At 42.1% G+C, this 25,359-nt stretch overlaps 1 protein-coding gene across 3 annotated transcripts in view; it reads right to left on the bottom strand.

The window, feature by feature from the left end:
• The window catches only part of IL1RAPL1 (interleukin 1 receptor accessory protein like 1), a 1,334,031-nt gene that overhangs the window by 109,745 nt on the left and 1,198,927 nt on the right, over positions 1–25,359 (bottom strand). The window lies entirely within an intron of this gene.

Raw genomic sequence — 25,359 nt, forward strand, 5'->3', positions numbered from 1 at the left:
TCTTGGGCATAAGGGCAGGGGGCTGGACTCGATGATCTCCCGAGGTCCCTTCCAGCCCTAATGTCTATGAAATCTATGAAATCTATGAAAGCCAGAGGCTGACATACAATACAGGCAAGAAAGCCAGTCAGTGAAAATGGAAATTGAGGAGTCAGGGATGAGAGAAACAGGCTTAGGTAGGGAGAAAGGTAGCAGGTAAAAGTGGAGAGGTACATGCTGATACCTGGGGAGTCAGATGTCCAGCAGGTTGTAGTGTGTCATAAATCCAATGTCCATATTGAGTCTATGAGTTTATGTATCTAGGAGATTGATGAAGTGAAGTTCATATGCCTGCCACTGTGTCTGACTTCTTTTGTGTTGTGTTTAGTCTTTATGTGTGTGTAATTATATAGTATCTCTTGCTCTTCTCTGTGTATGTGTGTGAGTGTGTATAATGTATATGCTTTCCTGTACAGTGATGGATCACACTGCAAGGGAAAACACAGATTTCTTTTTAAAAAAGTGTGGGGAAAAAACCAACAAAAGCAAGAACAAATAAGAGGTTTTTGGGGGAATAATAATTTGATAGAAATGAAATGGATAGGGATAAGTAGAGGGATTCTAATTAGTAAGCTGTATCCAATCCTTTCCAAGAACAGAAACTAGCAAGAGACTGACTAGGTAGGAAGCCAAGCCAGCTCAGTACCTTTCAGATGCTGTTGCTCAGGCAGAAACAGCTCACAAAAGGCAAAGAAAGCCTGCAGAGAGGCTTATATGCTGTTTCTACGTTCCTCCCCCAGAGCACTGTGATTGGAAGGGGACTAAGGGAAGGATCAGTCACTGCCCAGCTAGAGATGTCAATCTTCCCCCCCTTGTTCCCCCCGCCTTCTCAGTTTCTGTTCCCCTGAAAGACTGCCTTCTGAATTTCCGAACCTTTTCCAAAGCAATTCGGAGCCTCCAAATTGATTTGGAAGGGTTTTTTTTTCCTCCTGATTTGAACTGGATTCAGTGATTCAGCTTCTGAATTGCACTGTATCTTGTCCAAATCGAATTGGCAACCATAAATAAGGTTTTGAATCGTTGAAACAGAATCTTTTGCAGGAAATGATTGGCTTCAGTCACTTTCCCATTTTGGAGAAAGAGGAGAAGAAATTAGAAGTTGTTGAAGCATCCTTTCCTAAAATGTTCAGAGTTAATAGTTCTGCCACTTTGTTCTAAATATTTTTTGTTTAAAAAATTAGGTGAATTTATGGTTTAAAAACAAAAAAGATTGAAAAATGAAACAAAATTATTCAAATTATTAAAAAATGTTTTAATGAGTGGATTTGAATATTTATCAGATTTTAGATAGCAACATTTTGAGATTTCGATTTCTCATCCTGAATTAGGCTAGAATGCATTTTCCAAATCTCAGAAATTCTTGTGGGACCAGAAAACCATTTCTCTGTCATCTCTATCCTATGTACATTGACAGAGTAATTAAGTACTCAGTTTCAAGTGAACTTCTCTTCTACCTCTACTTCACTCTTACAAGATATTCTCTTCATCTTACTACTTTCTAGTAGCCACATTACAGAGGTCAAACCAACAGAACAGAAAGGATTATGTATTTCTAGGGTTGCAATAGATACAAGATACATTAAAAATTTTCCTCAGCTTAAATTTCCTCAGATTTAATTTCCTTCGTTTTGTGTTGTCTCAGATTGTTGTTCTCTTTTTCTAGTTAGAACTTTTTCAGATAGATTGCAACCGTAATATAGGAAATTACGAGAGTGTTGCAGCTCTTAGCATATCAGCACTGAGAGGGAAACATGTTACTCACAGAAGACTGCAACAGGTACCAAAACAGGAAGGAAAAAAATTAAGAAGAAATTATTTCTTCATTTCCTGGTACTATTTTTCCTCTCTGCTGGCAAATTGATGAAAAAATACAACTTGTATTTATGTATTTATTTATACTTTTCCAGGGAAGGCATTTTTACTTTTCTTAAATTTCTTATGGTGGTTCTTGTGTGTGTATGTGCTCACAATTGTTTCTTGAATCCTTTTGATAACTGGAAGGAGAGGTGTACATGAGGCAGAGGTGACACAATAGTGGTTCGGGGGGAGGCGTTGCACACATCAGAGTTGCAGAAGAGGTGCAGGTTTTAGAGTAGCCGCAGAATGTTCTAAACTTTGAACAGCTTGGCTCCAGTGAAGCCTAATAAGTCCCACTGCTGGGTACTCGATAACAGAATGGGGAAAGGGATACCTGGTCTCCACTCGAGAGAATTTGCTGTTATAAGAAAGTAGTTGGCTGGCTGACTGCATCCAAAATAGAATCAGTCTCTGACATTGGTTGGGAGTGAAGGAAGTCAAACACGAATTAGAGTAGCGCATTTGTTTTGGAAACAAATCCTGTGCGAGGAACAAGCATCCGATTAACTGTGAGGAGTTGAAGTGCCATTTTGATCTGAGGATGCTGTGGTGAGGTTGCTTCTTTATTGTGCTTTACTGACTCCAGATCAAATATGACAGTTTACACATAAAAAGATTTTTTTTTATCTAACTTTCCAGCTCTGGAGACTCGCACAGGGCCTGCTTTACTGTTTTTTACAGACTCACTTTTCAAATGAGAACTGTACTTCAAGGAGGCCTGATGAAATCAAACTTTGACATTTCAGGGGGAAAAAAAACATTAGGCTAAGCATGGATGCTTTTCTGAATTGTACACAGTCCTTGAACCCCCTCTGAAACTTTCTTTACTTCCTCTTTCCTTCTCCCCACACCCTAAAATAGATACTACACTTAAACTACTTACTGGCTTTAACAGAAATAATGAGGAAAACAGGTGACATTTTAATACTTTCTAATATCTTTCTAGCCAGAATGAAGGATTTATTAAATATCACCAAAAGGTCTGTGGTAAAGTTGGCCAAATTCTCCTGCTGTTGGATGAACAGGTGATCAGTAAGATCAAGTAACTGGTTTTAACTCCCTTGAATTAATTCTTTCCCAGTAACAACATTCAGGAAGGCTATATTAATAATACCAAGTTGATTTTTTTTCAAACATCCACCTGTGATTTGAATAAGATGCACACAGCTGCTTCTTAGAAAAAAGAGAAAACCAGGCTGCCTTTCTGTTTTATAGCACAAGGTTGAAATTAAATGTGCCATTTTTCACCAAAATATTGTTTCCCATTACTGAAGAGAAGTGATGGGCCTGAGGGCCTCATGCATTACAAATCTCGTGTGCTTTAAATTGCTAGTAAATCACTTGAGTTTTTGCCTTTAGTAGTTTCTGCCGAGCTCAGCGTTTATTGCTTACAGCTGAATGCAGCCACCTAAATCATCCATCACATTTTTATAACCTACTGTAGCTTTCCATTTCATACACCAAGGAACTGGCACATTTTCAGAATGGGAATGGGTGAACACACTCTTCACACTCTGAACAGTACTATATATGCAATATGTTCCATGATTTTTTTATAGTGAAGGGAGGAAATATCTTTACAGGTTTTCAGATCTGAGAGCATTTGCAATCACCCACAGATGCAGAGATCTAGTATCTGGCTTTTTATCAGAGTATCTTCCTACCTGTTTAAAATGTGGCTTAAATCTTCCATTCCGTCTTTTATCATGTGTATGTTTATGCATCTTTAGGAGGAGGACCAGGACTAGCAAGACAGCACTTTTTTGTCCCTTGCCATTCTGTCACAAAGAATTAGATGAACCTCCACCCACCAGTGACAGAAACTTCAGCAGTAAAGGAGCTCAGAACAAATAAATTAATAGATATTTCACCTTGTTTCAGCTCCAGCTCTTTAATTACTCTGTCCCTCCCCAGCTAGTACTGTACAGTACTTCCATGCATGGCAGACACCTGTGGCTATAGAAGGCAAACTACCTTTGCTGTTATAAATCCTCAATGAAAGAACAGTGTTGGCAAGTACAACACATTCATGTAGGATCAAATTCACCTCTGTTTCAATGGTCTACTCCTAGCTTAAGCACCACTTAAATCCTATTTAAAATCTCAAAATTTAATATACCAAACTATTTCCTAAGTCATATTCTCTGTCAACTCATTTCTTCTTCCCACTTTCCCAAAAAAGAATCCAAAATTGTAGGAGTCATCACCCTCTCCCTCCTGTCCCCTGCCCCTCTCTCCCCCAACCCCCTCCTCCCCGACCAAATTCGGAAAAATATTTATGTATCTAATTGCATTTATAAGCCAAAATATTTAGTCCTAGATCTTTGAAAGAGCGAGCTGCTAAGTTCTTATTAATTTCATTCACCTGTCCCTCAGGTACAGGGATAATAAACCCTTTATTATTTCATTCTTCTGTACTTTTTTTAAGGATGAAAGAAAGGGTGTAATAGCCCCTGACCCCATAATTGAAGAGTGTGTCTCTAGTTCAACCACATGTCCTTTCAAAAAAGAGGAGTCTTTCATGCCTGCTGGTCATTTAGGCTCATACAATAAGCAGGGGGAACAAAGAGCTAGTAACAATTCTAAAGTCATTTGATCCAAATACTTCATCTAATCCTGAGTCCAAATTCTCTTAAACTTTCAGGATCTTTCAGCACACAGACTTATACATACAGGGTAGACTGATTTAAATGGAGGCTACTTACTTTATACCTTACCACATCTTTTTGCTACCTGCTACATTTGGTTACACTGCAACCATATACATTTATTTAAGCATTATATAGCTTAATATTTTCAAATTCTTATTAATATTATGAAGTAGTATATTAGAAACAGTAGATGATATATTGCTTATTTACTGATAACCAACTTTATGTTCATGATTGTTGTCAAGCAGCTGCATTAAGATGGTAACTAGAACTTAATCAACACACACAAAAATAAATATAAAATTTATCATTATTAAAAATATTTTGGATCCCAAGACTTGTCTTCTGAAACCACGTTTCACATTTATGACTATGTGATTTACTGAACAGAGTAATTAACCATAGTCAGTGTATTAAATGGTGCATTTCAGGTTAGCCTAAGAACTTTTTCAAATATGCCTAAGTGAAATTGACTAGAACTTATGTTCCTACTTGCCTAAGTCTTGAAAATGAGACAGTCTCCTAAGCTCTGCAGGCTGCCCTTCAAACTTTAAAACTAGTAAGTCTCATCCTTTCCCTTCTCATTTTTATTCATAGACCAGAAGAAAAAGACAAGTTTCCTGCTTTTTCAACTCCCCATTGATTTCCCTCCTTGGAATGAATTAGTTCAAATGAAGAAAATGTTCTTTCTGTTCCTACTGAAGCAGCGACTGCTGTCAAAATTGCTTTAGCACTTCAACAAACCACAGTTCCAGGTGTTAAGCTAATTACTTCTATCCATTCAATGGTAAAACTTTCTTTAAAACTATATATACTGTTCAAATGGCTCACATTCAGCTCTGAACTATATTATGGTTGACATGACTGATGAGTGATTATTAGATGCCCACATCTTAGAAACATCTTTTTTTTTTTTTTTAGCAGTTAGGCATCTATCCTGGTACTCTGAATTCAAAATATTAGCAGGGAAATATGGTGAAATAAGTGTTCAGTCTATCAGCTTCCCTACTGCCTGCAGTTTAACTTTGTTGTTGGGCATTTCTTTCTTCAATGCCTCTTAAAGTCCTTTCCAAATTTCAACATCAGTAGCAACACAGTTGGAACATTTCTACAATTCGTCCAAGGTTATGAGAATTAGATCTCAGTATTTTCAGCATTTCTTCTATATTTTTTGTCTGACGTTGACATTTTGACTGTGTAAGTTCCGTCTATTTTGTTGTGATTTTCTCCAGAACTTATCATCAGAATAGACTGGTTCTTAATAAATAACTCAAAATTGAAGTTGCAACAAAGTGGTTGCTATGGAGGTATTTTGGGATCCTATTGTATCCATGTCTTTGGCTAAAACATGTATCAAATGAGAACTTCACCCAGACATGAAATATTTCAGGTTCCCTTTATTATCTTCATCTAGATTTCTTCTGAACTCTTCTACACTTGCATTATTGTCTGTGTCAAGGCTACAGACTTTATACTTGATAATGTGTTAAGACATTGTAGACCTTACATATTTTGAATTAAACTGGGTTTTTGGTTGTAGCCATATTGGTCTAAGGACATAGGCAGGCAAGGTTCTTTGAGTAGAGGTGATATTTTTTATTAGACCACCTGAGAAGTTGGGGAAAAGTTCTTAGCAAGCTTTTAGGGCGATCATCCATCTTTAGGCACAGGAAATCTCTGCTCTTCTGAGACACCAAGGAATGAGAGAGTCTCATTCTGAGTCTCCCTGAAGTCTCAGAACGGCAGACTTCCTGTGCCTGAAGAAGGGTGATTGCCCCTGAAAGCTTGCTAAGAACTTTTTCCCAACTACTCAGTTGGCCTAATAAAAGATACCACCTCTACTCAAAGAACCTTGCCTGACTTTGTATTAAATTGAGATTTTGTGATATATGTGTGTGTGTGTTTTTTAAAAAAAGAAAAGAATGAAGAAAAGATTTACCATGATTTAAACAATTAAATATATATATTTTAATCACTGGGAATTAAAAAAATTAAATCCTGGATTTATAAAAGCTTTTTCTTACCAACATGAATAATTATTATCACTTATCATTTGTATTATGGTATCACTTTTGTCAAGGATCAGAACCCCATTGTGCAAGAATATCTATGGATAATTCCCTTAGACTCTGTCCAAAAGAGCTTACAGTCTAATTATCAGACAGGATGTGAACATTCTTAAGTGAAAATTGCATACCAATCTGCCTATTTCTTTCTCTCTAATTATATGTATATGTAACTTGATGTTTTCATACTGTCTTATATGCAAAAAAAAAAAAAAAAAGAAAAGAAAAGAAAAGAAAAGAAAAGTTCTAGGCTATGTAGAAAACATAGCCTCATCAAACACTTACTGTATACACAGCCCACCCACTACACAGTTGTTACTGTGCAGTCATTTAGTACTTGTGTATGCATATGCAAGTACTAAATGACTGTGCAGTAACTGGCATTGTTGCGCAATACCACTGGCCCACAGTTTTCGCCCAATGCTACTGCACAGTGGCTCGTTACTATTGTGTAGTATCATCGCCGCATGGTTAGTGCCTGGTAACACTACAGTGCAGTAGCAATGAACCATGGCACCTTGTGTAGCTGTGCCCACTGGGCATGTGTACATGAGATGCGTTATTGTGCCTTAGCCTGGGTTACTGCGCAGTATGGGTTCGCAGCTACACATGTGAACCCTTGCTGTGCAGAAAAATGGGTATCATGACTAAATTTATACCTGCACATGCAAGTATCAAATTTAGTCATGATTAGTTAAAGTGCAGTAATGTATGTGTAGACGTGACCCGGCACTAAGTTAAGTGCCTAGTCTGCCCTGCCACTAGGGGGCTAGCCTGAGGACAGCCCCAGGGAGCCTCTCCTGCCCTAGGGCTGGGCTGCTTCTTAGGCAGCCCCTAGCTCAGGGTAGGCAATTATTTCAGGAGAAGGGCTGCTTACTGAGTTTTGGTAAGCCATCAAGGGCCGCATGGCAGGCAGCCAGGGGAAGATAAATATTAATTTTCTAAATTTTTAGGGGCTCTACGGGCCAGATGAAATGGCCTGGTGGGCCACATCTGGCCTATGGGCTGCATATTGCCCACCGCTGCCCTAGTTGCAGGCTATAAAATCCTGTGGCCATTTTGAGCCCTGGGGCATACTGCACAGGAGCTTGGAAGAGCCTGTTCACTCCCCAGGAGCACTGAAGGCTCTGTCTGCCCCCCTGGACAGGTCATAGGTTGTCTCTTCCTATCCTGTCACTTATCCAGAGCTGCTGCTTGACCACAGGTGGGTGTTACAAAGGGCTGCAGCCTGCTGCACCCGCTTCTCAGCCCTTATATCTCCCCAGGGCTGCTGACTGCCTGTCTCTGGCAGCAGGGCCAACACTTATTCCCTGATGCTGCTCACCCACAGCAGTCTGTCCTGCGTTTGCAGGTGCTGTGGTCCATTGCCTCTGGGGCACAGCTCCCAGTCCCATACTGTGCCCCTGTGCTGGGTGCTACTGGCAGCCGTCCAGGCCAGCAACACAAGGACAGCTGCACAGGGGCCCAGAGAGCTGGTGTAGGATGAAAACGTCATCCTCCTTCCTGTCAAGGCCTGGCCCTGCCTGCACGCACATGCCTGTGCCATCCATCTGGGCCCCCAACTGGAGCCAAGAGGAGATAAGTGACTTTGTGGCACTCTGAAGTAATGCAGAGGTGCTGAGGCAGTTCAAATGGGACAGGTGCTTGAACACCCACAAAAATGAGGCCCTGTCAGGCAGCATGTGGGAGTGAGTGCACTCCTGGTCTGCATGTCAGTGCTGCACAAAGATCAAGGCCTTATAGACACAGTGCATGGCCATGACTGACCACAATCATCGGTCCAGTCATGCCTGCAAAACCATACCCTTTATGTACCAGCTGTCCACGATTTTGGCACCTTGGGATCCAGGGTGCAACCCTGAAGTGTTCATCAGCAGGGGCAGCCTGCCCAAGCTCCCATCTCACCCAGACCCCTCTGGCAGGGTGCTTAGCACCCTGCCCTGCCCACCCCTCTAGCTGCTGGATCCACTAGCAACTCAGGGAGCCCTGGCCAGTTGCTGTCTCACCAGCGCCACAGCCCCAGACCCTGCCATAAAGAACAGACAGCCATAATACTGCCAGCGATCAGAAGTGCCAGTTTCTTCCTGTGGGGTGGGGGGAGGCCTGGCTGGAACACCATCTCACCACGCACTGTGAGCCATGGACATTGAGTGCAACTGGACACTATCACCAATGGACAGGCCCAAATTGAGCCACCAGCCTCACCATCCCTGTATATGTGGTAAGTCCTGAAGTGGGAGCAGGGCCCTCCCAGCTCCAATCACCATCCCTGCCCCGGCCCGCCACTCTGGGATTCACAGACAGAGATCAAGAGTCTTGTAAATAGTTTTGACACTGAGGAGAAGGATTTTATTGTTGATGGGTGTGGAGGGTAGTGGAGAGGCTCTGTTTGATAGGGAAGGTACTCTATGTGTTGAGAAGGGAGGCGGGAGGGATGAGGGCAATAATGCTTTTCTGTTTCAAATGTGTGCCTGGCCTGAAAATGGTTTGGGAGTGGAAAGGGGGTAGTGATGTGTGGGCAGTGGAGCAGGAGGGAGTGCTTCAAGGGCCAGGGACTGGGGCAGCCATAGCTGAGGACTGCAGATGGGTCCGGAGCACAGTGGCCTCATACTGCCCGTGCCCATGCTATGCTGCTGACCTGTGCATGGGAACTGGCTACCCAGACAGCACAGAGCAGGGGTTTCTTTTAGTGAAGGCTGCCAAGTGCTGACAGCTGGGTCTGGCTTCAGACATGGCTGCAAAGTGCTGGCAGGTGGGGCCAGAGGCAGGACCTTCCCCTGGTGGCCACAGCGGCACATGGCAGGGCTGGAGATCCTTGCACATGTAGCCACCTGCCAAAAATCGCTTACTAAATGTTAGCTTAATGTGCAGTATATCTAATCATGACTAAATGCACATGTAGACATGTCCACTATGCACAGAAAATTAGCAAAATGCAGAAGACTATTTTTATATGGAAAAATTACAGTACTCTTAATATTTATGTCAAGTTTTTCCTTCCTATTAAATTCATATAAGAAAAGATACAATGGAAATTAAATGTTCACAGAAAAGCATGTTGGAAAAAACAGTAATTGGGAACAGCATGATTTCAGAAATCAAGATATCTTAACTGAGGCGTGAATATCTATACAAACACCTATGATTAAAGATTTACTAGTGAAGACTATTTGATTGTATTAGAAACCTGTATTTTTCAAAAGCAAACATGAAAACAGAGATGGGTGAATGATGGCCAGTTACTGTAGGAAAAAAAAAGTGAAAATCTAAAATTGCTCAGAATAATTTCTTATTGTTATGCACTGTTTTATGGTTACTAAACAAAAACCTTCTAATTATCCTGACATGTTGAGTATAATGGTTAACTGAAAATGTTTACATGTGTTGGGGGGAGGGAAGGGCAGGGGAGGGAGGGGAGCAGAAAGCTAAAGACCTGACTAAAGCAAGTTAGGTGTAGTTGCAGTTTGGAAACTTCTTATTGCAATTCAGTGTTGTTTGTTGTTGTTGGGGGTTTTTTTTGTTGAGATTCTCTATGTGTGAATGAATGCTTAAACACAAAATACAATTGTTTACTTGATTATTACTCTAGCTGTTGTCATTTGTTATTTTACCTACATTCAAAGGATAAAGTGCCTCATCCACAGTTGGTGCAAATTTGTACAGCTCAACAGTCTTTAATGAAATTGTGCTAATTTGCCCTCCTCAAAACATGTCTATAAGAAACAATTTTTGGCCCAGATTTGTAAAGTTGGATACATAAAAATAAGGTATAAATTGTCCACTGAATACATTTAACAGCGATTCAGATATCAATGCCAGTCTTCTTGTGGAGTTTAATTAGTATGGCTTTTTGTGTCAGGTCAAATTAGAATTAATTCTCATGCACTCACTGGATATTTTGTCTAAGCAAAGTCTTCAAGCTACAGTTTCATGCATTAAATTTTTGTGGCTGTCTCAGTTTGGAAAAAATCTCTTTCATTTGGTATTTGTGCACAAAGTTCCACTCAAAACAAATCTTTATTGGAGTTGTTTTATTTTGCAATTGTGTATTGGAATTGATGATTTACCATGTTTTGTTGTGTATTATTTTCTTGTTATTCCATGGAAAACCTTTTTAAGTGTGTGAAAGGTATGACAAAATCAATAAATACCATGATAAGAGAGAGCACCAGCTACTTTAGTTACTATGTGGTAATACTGTCAAATTTATATACATACAAAAATAACTGAAATAGCTTGTTTTTAATCTTCCTTTGGGGAAACTGTAAATGAGAATAGCTCTCATTAAAACTAATCAGCTTTTGTTATTATGGAACTTGCTTCCATTACTGTAGTTAAAGGTTTATCAGCAATTTCAATATAAATGCCATACAACAGTAAGAAAAAACAAGGGCAAAACCATAATCATAGACAATTACTGACTTCAGATTTTTTTTCACATATGTAACTTAAAACCTAAATTGAGCTTTTAGGTTCAGCCACTTGTGATGTGTGGTTTGACGTTGCCTCTCCTCCCTCTTCCACCCACACAAGTTTCAACATGGAAGTGTAACAGTCACAATTCCTTTTCAGTTTTTCCTTTTCTTCATGGGGAAGAAGTTGCTGCATCTACAAGGGTCAGCTTACTTTCCCCCACCCCTACCTCAGACCACTTCTGCCAGGTGTCATATTGTTAAAAGGGAGCTAAGATTCCATATACTTCCTCTTCTCCACATCCATGAATGTTGTGTGCCTCCTAAGGCTCCAGGGGCATATCAAGTGCCTGCAGGCAATGGTGGTGGTGTCGGCAACGGAGGCATGGCAGCAGTGAGCTCCATCAGGCAGCCGTGGCAGTGTCAGTTGAGGAGGAGAGGGGCTAGTGCCAACAGGTGATCAGCGACCACCCACAGACATCACTGGTAGCATCAGTGGCAGCCAACAGCGATCGGCAACCACTCGCAGACACTGCTGGTGGTGTCAGCAGTGAGGGGAGGGAGGGGCAAATGCCGACTGCCCACAGGTGCCGCTGGCAGTGGCCAATCTCAGGGGCACTGCCAATCTCAAGGGGTGCATGTGCACCCACATGCACACCCTATGCATCACCAATGCCCACATCCATTTGCTTGGTGGGGGAAAATGACTAACTAACCCAACACATGAACTTTTGGTTTCACAAAACTGTGAGAGGTCATGTAAGAGGAGTGGAAGAAAGCCATTATTTCCCTTATTTATTATCCATTTCCTTATTTACCTGCATAATCAACTAGGGATAGGCTATAAACCAGTTCACTTTTTAATCTCCTTTTCTTAATTAATGGGAACTAGAAGAGAAATAGTTGAGGTTGGGGGTCACACAACAAATCCCACACATGGGTTTCCTACAGCCTGGGCTTCCCATCCACAAATGTAGCAGAACCAGCAGTAGGATAAGGGGACACTAGCTCCAGGTGTCCACATAGAGGGGGTGCCAGTATGGCTCACTCTCCCATGTGAGGTGCAGCCCTGAGCAGCTGGGCCATAGAGTAGGTGCAGTCCATGCCCATAATGTATCTCAGAGGAAGATGGGTAAAGTGATGTGAATGGAATGTGCTCCCCACACCTTTGCCTGTGCCTCAGTCCACAGCATGCTCCCTCCCCGCATCCCTCCGGGAAGAGGCTGTCACTAAGGACAGCATGATAGGGGCGGCTGCTTCTGTCACAGTTCCTCCCACCTTGCTCCTGTCACAATTGCTCCCCCCTTGCCACTCTGGAGGCAGAGGCATGGCCAGACACCAGCTGGCACAGCCCCTTATGCGGGGGGGGGGGGGAACGTGGGAGCACAGTAGGAGGTGCTATTATGTGGAGACACCTGTCTCAGTGTCAGGCCCAAAATCTCACTTCAAAAGTCTCCCTCAGGGGAGGGAGAATCCCTGCAAGCCTACAGTAACACTGCCACCACCCAGGCACTGGTTCCTGGCAGGGGTTTGTACAACCTGGGGCACACAGACCTCACAAACCTAAGGGGTGCTTTGCCCACAGTAATATTTATGGGTGCTTTTTTCAGCCTAAAGCATCCCTAGGTAGCATCAGGAAGAATAGAGGGAATATATAAAAAAGAAAAGCTTTGCTTGCCAGGCAGGGGGGCAGAAGACCTCTCTCTCTCCATGCCCTTCTCAGCATCCCAGCAATGCAGGATGTAACCCAACACCTTTATTGATTGGGTGCAGAGGGGGGCTTGAATGAGGCAAGTCAGAATACACCTTGAGCAAACAAAAAAACAATTTGAGTCTTTACATAGTCTAGGTACAGTGACCCTTTTAAGATGCAACTTGCCTATGCTTAATTATAGACTCCTGGCAAGTTTCCAGGTTTCTACTAACAGAAATCACCAGGCTGCTGCCTGGAGTACATGCCTGCAGTTTCAGGATCTGCATGCCAGGAGGAAGACAGAGATCCTCTCTCCCTCTAGGGAATTTATCTGGCAAGGTCACCTGATTGACCAGCTTGACCCAAAAGGAGCATGGAGGGAGAGGAGTCACCTGGGCTGACCCAAGTGAGGGTCAGAAGGAGGGGACGGTATTTCTTCACAGGGCAGGGAGGCAGTTATTTCCCTCTCTGCCCCTGGAGACTGCAGTGGGGTCTGCCTGCCCTGACCATCGCTGCTCACTTCCTTGTGACGGGGGGCCATTGGGACCTGGTCTTAACATTGGCTCACCCCTTTATCTAGGGCAGTCTGCCCTGCCTCACCTGCCTCACTTGCTGGTTAATAAACTAGATGCAAAGTGCGAAAGGCTGCCCACTTTATGCCCCGATGCCTGAGGTGATATACACATCTCTGACCTTCCCTGCACTGTGTCCCATGACTCACAGATGGCATCGCAAATTGATAACCAATTTGGCTGGAGGCCAGGCTAAACTCTGCTCCTGCTGGGCCTCTATCATTCTACTCACACACTCTGCCCCCTCTCACAGGGCCTCTTTCATACTTCCCCCTCTCTGAGCCACTCAACCTGCCCTGCTTTGTAAGCAGTCCCCTTGGGACATCAGGCTTACCTACTTGTCCTTCAGCTGGTCCCCATGCAGCCCTTTCAGGTTGCTCAAGTAACCCTAATCTACATGGCACCAACTTTATGCCTCACACTGAGCTGAGCTCAGCCCCTAGCCCATCACTGGGCAACTTGATCCTGTTGTCACTCATGTGGGAGTTGAACCATGTGCTGCTTTTCTGGCCACCCCTGCAACCGCACTCAGCACACCCTTGGTGCAGCCCTTCAGGTCACCCTCTGCAATCCTACTCTGCACCCAACACACACAATCCTTTAAGCACCACCATGCACCCTACTCTGTGCAGGCCTCCACACAAATACCCACGGAGGCCCATGGGCTTAGGTGTCTGAGACGTGTCTGGCCCCACTGTCTGTTCCTGATATAAAATTATCCACTAGGTAGTGGGAGCTGGAGTTATAAGGCACCCTTACCTGCCTTTCACTGGGGAGCCAACTGGTTTGGCATTTCTGGGGAACTACCCCACCACGGGCAGTCCCACCAGGCCAACCTTCCCCAGCAGGGTGTAGTTTTTGGTCATACCCAGGACTAGGAGCTTCCTGCCATCCCCATGGCTCCTGCCCTTACTTTCAAGATGTTCTGAGCAGCAGCTCAGACCTGAGAGTTTGACCTAAAATGGAAACCATTGAGCTCACTCCTCCAATCATATGGCTCCCCTGTGGTCATCAGGGCTGGCCTGCACCTGCAGACTGCTCTCAGCTCTTAAAGTGGCAGGCACCAAAGGTGCTCTGCCACACCCCTCTGCCAGATGATGGAGGGAGAGGGTAATAACTCCCCTCCCTGCCCCCTCACTCAAGGGGCCATGCTAGCCAGTGTCTGATCCCTCCCCCATCCTGCCACTGAAGTGGTGAGGGGGGAGCAACCATGATGGGGGCAGCAGCCCCTGTCGTGGTGTCTGGGGAGCGTAAGCCTCCCTCTGGTGGGAGGTGGGGCATACTGTGGGGTGGTCAGAGCTGCTGTGGACTGTGAGGGGCAAATGGCAATGTAAAGGTTGGTTGGGGGACTATGGTCCCATGCAGTCTACAGCAGCTCTGACCCGCTGTTCCTGTTACCCCCATCAAGGGCTCAGCCTGAGTGGCAGTGGCGGCGGTTGGACCCTGCTGTGGTCCACCAGGGCAGAGGGAGTGGAGGGTAATAACCCCCATTCCTGCCCCCTCTCCCTCAGGGAGCCATGCTTGCCAATGTATGGCTGCATCCTTGCCACTGCAGCAGCAAGGGGGGAATGCCAGATGGACCCCAGCTTGGGTCCATCGGACAGGGAGAGGGGAATTCAACCCCCTCCCTGGCCAGTTCACTCTAAAACTTCCTTTTAGAAAATCCATTCAGTGACTTTTTGCTCCCTCCAGAATTAGTTTTCATATTCTTTCCTTCAAGAAACTGCAAAACTTGACCTTTGCCCATATCTTTGCTCGCTTCCTATTATATTTCCACTTCCACACACTCCTCTGACAATGATGCCAGGCTCTTCTCCATTCTTCGTTCTGCCTTCTATGCAGTTTCCTATGCTTGGATCTCTTTCTCTCAATCCAAGGGCACCAAATGGTCAGACTTTCTTCTTTGAAATCCTTTCTTAAAATTCTCTTTTTATACAATGGCAACAAATGCTAAACCTTATCAGTATAGCTCTGCTATTGAGAAACTAAAATAAACATTATAAATACACTATGCTAGCGTCTTCCTCTGAACTTCCTATTTTATACAGCACTTGCTAATAGCATTATTGTTAAAAGTTTATCAGTACATGTGTGTTCAGCATATGAGTTCAGGTGCTGTCTATCTACTTGGACTGCAAATCTTTGGGGCCTGAGCCATGTCTGCCCTTACACCTTGTACATTGTTAGTATTTATGAAAGAAAAATGAACTTTAAAAACTATAATTCACAGACTCCTGGATAGTTCTTGGATTAGGAAGGAAAATAAAAAGCAGTTCTTAAGAAAATACAATATTTGGGTGATAAGGTTGGACCACTACCAGACAGACGTTTAATTATTAAATAGACTAAAGTGTCCAAGATTTAGAAAAACATCTTTTAAAATAGGATGTCACTGAATGTTGCACATTACAAACTTCATACAAAGACCTTAAGAAAACTAATAATTATAGAGCCTAAAGTAGAAGGCATGAAAGATGTACAGAACAAAATAAATTAATTCTTAAAATGTGACAGATTAAATTATATTATATTGGGAGACATAACCACTAAGTGGAAAATGACAGAATTCCTCATCAAATTCACATTAAGGTTTAAGATGGGCTTTCAGCCAATTGATTTTCTTTTCTATTCCATTTTCAGTTGGGTAACAAAAGCTGCTTAGTACCATTTTATCAATGAATATAAAATTTTACTCTTTCAAAACAATTCTCTATTTTGCTGGAAATGAAGCTATTACTTGTCTTTGTGAGGTCTTATTTTTCATTATACTCCATTTACATCTTTCACATTACTCTAAGATTTCTAAAACACTAATACCTGAGTGGTAAATTTTAAATGCTAATTTATGTCAAACAGTTAAAAATAGAACCACAGTTTTTATTTGGTACTACTGACACTGGAAATGGCCAGATCACATATGGTTTTAGGGAGATTTTAAAGATTGTCAGTGGACAAAATTTCATTCTGCTCCTGTAGTTTAATGTTAGAAATGGAACTGCGCTAGAATTTTTACTTTATTTTTTTCTCTCAAGAGTTCTAAAATGCACTTACTATACTAAACTACATAAACAATATAGAAATGCTCTTATTCCACTATCAGTGAGTATAAAGGTGGTTTTTATGGTCTCTTTTGTTAAAGCTAGTTTTATGTCTATAATTCTCCATTGTCTGTGATTATTAATGCCTGTGCAAAATGACTATAAAATGGTCCTCATTTTGGGTTTGTGTCTTTGTGCTCCCATACTGCTTCAATGTAAGCAATTACAAAGCATTGGAGAACCTAGCTCACTTTCTTGCCTGCCATACTTGAGTCATGAGCTTATTAAAATATTAATAAAAAACTCCGTCTTCCAGTAAACTTTATGTATGCCAGGGTCATGTGTACAGAGAACAACAGATTTTCTGGTCACTAATTTCAGAAGAGGCATTATTAGAACTTGAGCGTTATATATTAAACATTATATATTAGAAATTGAGCATTATTAGAGCTTGAACAGTATATATTTCAGGGTTGGTTTGGTGGCCAAATCAAAAAACTGAAGAGAACAAATCACTGGATTGACCCAAAACAAAAACCTGTGTTGCTTTGTCACTTGGGAGGGGTGGGAAGGGAGAATTTCTTTTCAAACAAAACTGATTTTGGATACTTGTTATAAAAGCAAAAGGAACAAGAGGTTAGATAGAAAAAAAAAGCACCGTAAAAGAGGCAGTGCTTATGGCTGCCCTTCTATCCAATAGCTCCAGTAGTCAATGGCACTCAGCCAGGTTGTAGGAGTCTCTGGTACAGTTCCTTCCTTTTTGCCTCAGGGGATTTAAACCTGCCTGAGTGTCCTAACCACCTTGCTCTAGTGGTTGCTTTAGAGGAAATTTGTTTTTAATCTCTCTAGTTGAGGTAGGAAGGGGGGGAAAAAGTTTAGCTAGGCTGTTACAACATTTACTTTAGTGGAAGGAGAGCTTCATTCATTAAATAAAGTATTTTCTATAGAGTGAAGTAACATTAACAGCCACACCGTACGGTATAATGGTAAGGAAATCCCACTGTTGTGCAAGTAAAATTAGAGAAGCAAACTGATGGGTTTTCTATATCTTGGGTGAGTGCCATAAACACTGGATAAAAGGGACAATTCTGCCCCATTCTTTAAATGTTTCTTTCTTGCTGAAATTATTTAGTGAATTTATTGAATGACTTAAAATGTGTTTCTTTGGTTGTTCTTAAGTGAATGAACTTTTAAACAACATACATTCATGACTCTCACCAGAAGCCTCAATGTTTTGTTTAATGGTTCATTCCTGCTCAATTTTAAAACACATATAATATAAGGATTTAAAGAAAAATCTGTAGGCTGACACAAAAAACTGTCTTGATCAAAATACAGTAATTATGGCTAGGTACAGACATTCAAAAAGCCCAAAGCAGAATTGATCTAAGTAATGCAGCTTTCTGTAAGCAGCACAGTTTAGATCTGCAGTGAACAGAACACACATTTACCCTTTGATGGTGGAGGTGGGGGGTGGGCAGGCAAACCTTAGATGAGTCACATAATTTTTAAACCAGTCTGCGCACACAAAACTTGTGTCTGTTATGGGCATAGGCCAGTTTCTGATCACTTATACCTGTAAAACTGTAATGTCTGTACCTGGCTTATGTGCTTTCAAAAAAGCTGGTGTGCAGTACTTGTCAAATCAGATTCACTTGGGTTTGATGCTGATCTTACATAAATTTCAAACCAGTGTCATTCCATGGACTACTTGAGGCAAGCATTTGTCTTGTCTAACCTGCCTTTAAAAGCTTCCTGGGGTGGAGATATCTCTTTAGGTTAAAATACCAGACCACCCTCAAAGTGATAAAGTTCTTAATATCTAAACTTCCCCTGTCACAATTTAAGGCAGTTATTCTTTGACCTGTCCCCTATAGCAACTTAGAACACACTGTTACTATCCTCTTTATAACTACCCTTCAAATATTTGGAGATTTATCAAATCCACCTCCAGCCTTTTCTTTTCCAAACTAAATACTTCTAGGTCTTCCAACTTTTTCTTGCAAATCATGTTTCTCAGGCTCCTGATAACTTGCATTGTTATCTGCTGGACTCCTAAATGGTTCCCAAAACTAGACACTACTCCAGACGAGGTCTCAGAATGGAAGTAAAAGAATGGGAGAATCACCTCCCTTGACCTAATGCAAAGCTTTATTGACATGTTTTGTTACAGGAGCCAACCACTGAGTTATATTCAGTTCATATTCCTTCATGACCCTGGGGCCTTTTTCTGTGCTATTGAACCATAGCCAGTTCTTCCTTGATCTGTATGTATGCATGTGATTGTTCCGTCCTATTTACAGGACTTTTCACTTGTCCTTACTGAATTCAATTTGATTAATTTTGGATCATTTTTCCAATTTAATCAGGTCATTCTGAATCTCAATCCTATCCTCTAAAAGTGTCTGTATCTGCATTGAGCTTGGTGTTGTCTGCAAAATTCCTACTGCATTCTTAGTCCAAAAGATTAACAAACATATTAAACAGTACTAGACCTAGAGGCAGACTCTTAGGAACTCCACTTGACACCCGTACCAATTAGATAGAAACAGGTATAAGTGAGAAAGGAATCAGAACCTGTCCCACTTAAGTCATTAACAATTTGCCATTGACTTCTATGGGATGGGATTTAACCATCCCATTCCCTCCATTCCCTAGCAACTGAAAGGAGTACAGAGTGCTCTGAAATGGTGTAAGCATATCATTTAATAAAGAGATCCTTATGCTGAAAAAATTAGTTTGGCCAACTGTTTAAGGAGAAACTCTGATGGGTTCCAGAGTCATACCATTTCCCTTTTGGCCAGAAAGATGATGGCTATGTCAAGGGACCTTACAAAATTATATAACAATTAAAACAGAGAGGAAGACGGGGAGTTTTAAGAAATCTGTCAGGCACAAAAAATGGAAAATTTTCCCCCCTTCTTTTTCTTAAAAAACCATTATAGATACATCTCCCCCTATTGGAAACAGATGAACAAGTGCTTTTTTATTTGTATCAATTTTAAAATACAACACAAGCTTTTTAAAGAATCATAATCTATTAATGTTACACAAGATGTATAGATTATGCCTTCTATGACTTACTAGAATGGTTGCAATTGTTACTATCTCCCAGATACAATGATGAGCTAAATCACAGGAGAAAGTTAAAAGTTTGAAGAATGGACATTATTTTATCATTTCGATTGACTTCATTATCATTGTGGTATTTTACCTAGTATAAATATAAGGTTTTTACATCCATTCTTCTGGTGGATATGGTTAAGCAATACAGCTCTCTTACAGTCAGAAAAAACTTTAAAGACTCAACAGTGCTAAGCAGCATCTGCTCTCAACTTCTATTGACAGAATAGGGTATTCAATCCTGTGCAAATAATGCTAAATCCCTGCCAGTGGTCAGTCCTAGTACCTAGTAAATGGGCACCTCTCTCTCACTTACACACATGTGCATGCATGCCCCCCCCCCACACACACACCATACACCTGAAATGGACCCTCTAACTAATGATTCACAACTTGTGACTTTCAAGAGACACCCAAAAGGTAATATTTTAATGTCCTAATTAATTTTTTGGACATACTAACATAATGATATACTGCACCATCTTAATTTTTTAAGCACAAGAATAGTTCTACTTCAAAATTAAGTGTGAGATCAAAATTAAGCATGTGCTAAAGCATTTTGCTAAATCTTGGCCTACATCTGGATCATCATGGCTAGGGACCAGACATTACACAAACTGGTTTAAATGATCAGAAACTGGTTTAAACCTGTAATAGAACAGAAGTTCAGTGCACATAATCCAGTTTTAAAATGGCTGTAACTGGTTTGAGATAAACCTGGTTGAATGTAGTATTAGACTTAACTGATTTGGGTCAAACCAGCTTATGCAATGTCTGTCCTAGACCCCTTGCTGGTTTAAGTTAAATCAGAATCCTCCAGCATCCCAGATGCTTTGCAACTCTGGGTGGGACTCTGCTTTCTGCTCCAGCCCAGTAGGGCTGGCCCCTCCTATGTTCCCTAACTGCAGCTCCAGCAGAGACTTCATGTACAGTGGTGTCTACCTGGCCTCTTCCTACTGCCCCCTCCCCTCTCCCTTATACAGGCATCTCTCAGCATTAGCCAGCATACCACATGCTGGCTATGGTCTGTACTATGGGAGACAGGGCAATGGCAGATAGGGTAGTGTCAGCTTAGGGCTTTTTGGAGCTAATCAACACGTAGATGGTAATGTCCCTCTGCTCTTTCTTTGGAAAACGGTTTTTTAAGAAGAGCTTGAACTAATGGAGAGATGCTTTTGTTTTCTTGATAGGCTGATAAACAATATATTAGGGGTGAAAAACACTGTGTTATTAATTTTGCTGGGTTTATCAGAAGCAGGGAGGGGGGGAACCTCTCCCTAATCAGAGCATCCTGCTGGACCTTGCCATGCCTGTCAGCTCAGCACTGTCAAAGGGGAGGGCTGCTCTTGCGCCCTCCAGCTTCTAGCCTGAGGCACTGCATTTCTTCAGTCCAGAGACAATGTCTGTATGGTTACGAACCAGTTTAGCCTAGCCAGGTTAGGCTAACCTACAAAGATTGAATCACTTCAGGCTCAGGCTTTTTGAATGTCTATCCCTAGCCTTGGTGAGGTTAATCAGGTTCAAAATGGCTGCCCAACTTAAACTTAGCTTGTGCTGGTACTGACCTTACAGTTACAGATGTGGTCTCAGTGACCAGCAATCAATTTAAACCCATAACCATACAGAACACCCATGCATACAAGCCAGTCTAAAAATTGCAGAATCCAGTTTAGGGTAAACTTGGATCTATGTAGTATTAAACTTATTTGATTTAGGTCAAACTGGTTGGTGCATGGAACTTCAGGGCTAGGGAAAGACGTTACGCATAAACTGGTTTAAGTGATCAAAAACTATTTAAACCTGTAACAGCACAGACATCCAGTGCACATAAACCAGTTTCAAAATGGCCAAAACCAGCTTGAGATAAACCTGGTTGCATATAGTACAGGTTTTCCTTGCCCTATGCTGTACATGCGTTCCTGGAAAACAGTGCATAACTTAAATTTGCATAAAGGGAACCCACTTTACAATGTAACAAATAGGGATACATTCCAAGACCTCAACTGTACTGACCCCCAGACCCATTTCTACCACTTGCACAGGGCACTATCATAATGGGGATAGTAACTGTTGCAGACAATGAGTGAGGTACACAGATCCACACAGGAGACTATATTTTGGTGTGTATCACTCCCATAATGCAATGCACAAAACAGTTGACTGCAGGTTTCCACCACACCAATCACATAAGAATGAATTCTCCTTGCATATAATAATTTTTTTGGTATAAAAAGGGTCATTGCATAAGAATGAATTTGCACATACAGAACCCCCATAAAGTGAGGGAAACCTGTGTAAGACTTAACTGATTTGGCTCAAACCAGTTTATGTCCCAGACCCCTTTATGTTTTAATTTAAACCAGAGCCCCCCAGCATCCTGACATGCTCACCCCACCCCTCTGTTCCCCAGCTGAGCAGGGACAGGTAGGGGTGAGGGTCTGGCCAGAGAGAGGTTTCATTCCCCCCTCCCTGTCCCACTAGCAGGGTCCCAAGCCAGGTCTTCTGGGTGCTCCCTCATTGCTGCTGCAGTGGTGGGCCGCCATGGTCCCTGAGGCAGAGGGGGCAGGGAGGATGGTTATTCTCTCCTCTACTGCCACTGCCCCTGGGGGATTGCAGCTGCGTCTTCCCACCGTGACCACCATTGAGCAGCAGAATAATCCCCCTCCTGTCCTCTCCACTGGATGGGGGGGGAATAAATCCCATCCCTACCCCGCCTTACCCAACGGGCCCTGCCGGCTGGTATCTGGTCCTGCTGGCAGGCCCTGAGCCCAGCAGCAGCCATCACCACACCCCCTGCCCTGTGCAGCACCTGGGGCTGCAGCTGCACAAGCAGCTGTGGGATTGCTGGGGTGGGGGAGGGACTGCTGTCCCCCCTTGCCTCCAGCTTCCACTGCCACAGCCCTGCAGCAGTTACTCCCCCTCCCATTCTTGCTGTTCCTGAGCCACTCCAAGAGGTGGTGAGGGTGTGGGGGAGTGGGCTTTAGCCCTGTAGCTTTTGTCCCACACATGGAGCTCTGGCTGCAGCCCCTAGACTGAAGCCTTCCACCCGGGCACCTTCTGCCTTCCAAGGCATCTGGGAATGGGACCCAGAGGGGGCTTATTCTGCTACCCCACAGTGGCAGTTGGGGCAGGCAGACTCAACTGTGATCCCTTGGGGGCAGTGGGAGTAGAGGGGAGAATAACTATCCTACCCTCCCTCTGCCTCAGAAGCCATGGTGGGCTGCCACTGCAGCAGTGACAGGGGAGTGCCCAGCAGACCCAGCTTGGGTTGCTGCTGGTGGGGCAGGAAGCAGGGGGAATTAAACCACTCTCTGGCCAGTTCAGCCCAGACTGGCCATGCTTCCCCAGCCCCCCTTGGCTTCTGGCCTGAGCAGCTGCAGGCACGTGTCTGCATTTTCTCAGTCCAGAGGGAACATCTGTGCTGTTACAAACTGGTTCAACATAGGCAGGTTAGACTAGCCTGCCGAGGTTGAATCAGTTTAGGCATTTTTACATGTCTGTCCCTGTGAGATCATTTTTAAATATCTGCCCATGAGTTCACTTACCTTAAATACCAGAAAATGTACCAAGTGATATTATTCCACATTATTCCAGAGAAACATATGCCCAGCATCACATTTCATTTTCTAGTGCTCACAGCAATTATCAATGCAGTTTTTCTTGATACCATTGAAAGATTCACCATTTGTATTGCATGTGATTTGAGAAGAAAATCAATCTATTAGTATTTAAAATTAAAAACATATTCCACATGTTTGCCAGATTGTGACATAAATCACTGTATTTTCTAGTATACTTCATGCCTAGGAATAAGACACACACATTGTTTCTGAAGGGCCAAATGAAGAATAAGAGATCTTGCCTTGAAAGTACTGGTTGCCATAGCTAGAGAGCCTGGAAGGCTCCCTGAAGATCATGTGCAGTGTTACTTTCATTTCTTCCTGCCCCCTTACAGAGAGACAGAAACTATTACCATATTTCCTTGCTTATAATGCACATCCCAATTTCAAGCAGATGATTTGTAGGGTATGCTATATGCAAGAAAGTACAGTAAGTGAAGCTTTGAATAATATACATTTATGAAGGACAAAAATTAGATGAAAAAATGTGAAACATTTTGTTTTGGAAGAATGGAAAAAAATCATTGTTTACAACTTTAAAAGGCCTGAGACAAAGGATGAATGACTTGCTTTCCTAGTAAGCAGAAAGATTTTTATCAATATTTAGTGATACTTTATGTGTGTAACACCAATCATCATTAGATAGCAGCTATTATTTATATTACAAGAGTTCATTGAGAACATCTATAAAGTTGATGGATTAGAATCAAGTTCACTGGGAGCTCTGGAGGCATTCTAAATTTGTAATTTTAAATTTATTCATTAGTAGTGCATTCTTTATTTTGGTCTTTATATGCTTTTGCATCATTTATGCACGTGCGTAATGTTAAACATTTAATTCAGTGGAACAATTCATGTGGTTAAAGTTAAACTTGTGCTTCATATCTTTGTTTTATCAGGGGCTTTCTATTCTGTTATTTCTTTTAGCATGTCCCTGTTTTGTCTGTGATCCATTTGTTCCTTTCTCTATACTTTTCATCTCTGATGTATAGACACAAGCTGAGATCTTCAGATCCCAGTGTAGAAACAGTAGGGGCTTTGGCTCTCCACATCTGGGTACTTCCTTGTTTTATATTGTATGCTCTTTGAGGGAATGTGTTTGGATATTGCATAGTACAACTGGACCTGGACTGTGGTTCCTCAGAACTGGCACAATACAAATAAATACATGAAGCCATTACTACCAACCTGTTCAAAATAATTTACTGTGTCACCTGGTTTTTGAAAACTCCTAGTTAATTGCAGTTAACAACTGATTCCTGACATTTTGTTGGCAGGTAATTCAGATAATTTCCTAGAAATTCAGATAAATATGGTCTTATGTTGAACTGCTTTGAGATTTCATTTTTATTATTTGTTAATAGTTTTGCTGCTCTCGTGCTCTCCATGCTGTTCAGACAGCAGACAAAGGAGAAGAATACTTTTCCTTCAAACTCAGCATATTATTCTCATGTTCCCAGTAATTTGGTACTACTTAAACTATGTCATTTTGGAACACTGTTCTCTTAAAAATGCTATACTCAAAGATTCTTTTAAAGTGGTTAACTCCATAAGTGAACCAGAGATTTCATATAGGTCTCACATCTACTCTGTGCTTTTTCATTTTCTTTGTATCATATTAAACCTACAGAAAATAGGACTTTACTACTTATTAAAGATTCACATTAATTTAAGATTAAAATTTTACTCTAATATACATTTAAACTTAATTTATTTAGGGGTACATGTGGATGTACACTTAAATTAACTTCACCATGGTTAGGTCAATCTAAATGCCAAACTGTACATATTTTGGGGGAGTTTAGATCAGGCAAAAAAATGGCCAACCCAATCTAAATGAATTAATTTAAGGAGGTGTACTATGTAGATGAGGATAACCCGTGTCCAATTTAACCAAACACATACCCTTGTTTAGAGACCAGCCCTGGGCCTAGGAAAGCCCCCTGCCCAGGGGCTGTGCTTTTCCTAGACTGGACTATTTTAATCTTCCCCCTTCCCCCCACCCCATAGATGGACATCCCTGTCCCTGCCACCAGCCCCCTCAGTTCCAGCAACAACCCCCTGGACCCAACCACCCTACCACCCTCCCGCTCCCTGACTTAGTTATATTGTGCTCTTGGTGCCAGTAAATGTGTGCATACATGGGGATCCAATCTGTGACTACACAGGTTAAAGTAAGCCATGCAATTGTAGGTCAGTGTGCATGTACCCTGTATTTACGTTAAGAATGCATGATATTCTATTTTTGGTGGCACTATAAGAATAGTTAATGAAACTTTCTTTTAAGT

The sequence above is a fragment of the Crocodylus porosus genome, unplaced genomic scaffold, assembly GCF_001723895.1.
Source record: "Crocodylus porosus isolate Cpor-Errol unplaced genomic scaffold, CroPor_comp1, whole genome shotgun sequence".
Lineage (NCBI taxonomy): Eukaryota > Metazoa > Chordata > Crocodylia > Crocodylidae > Crocodylus > Crocodylus porosus.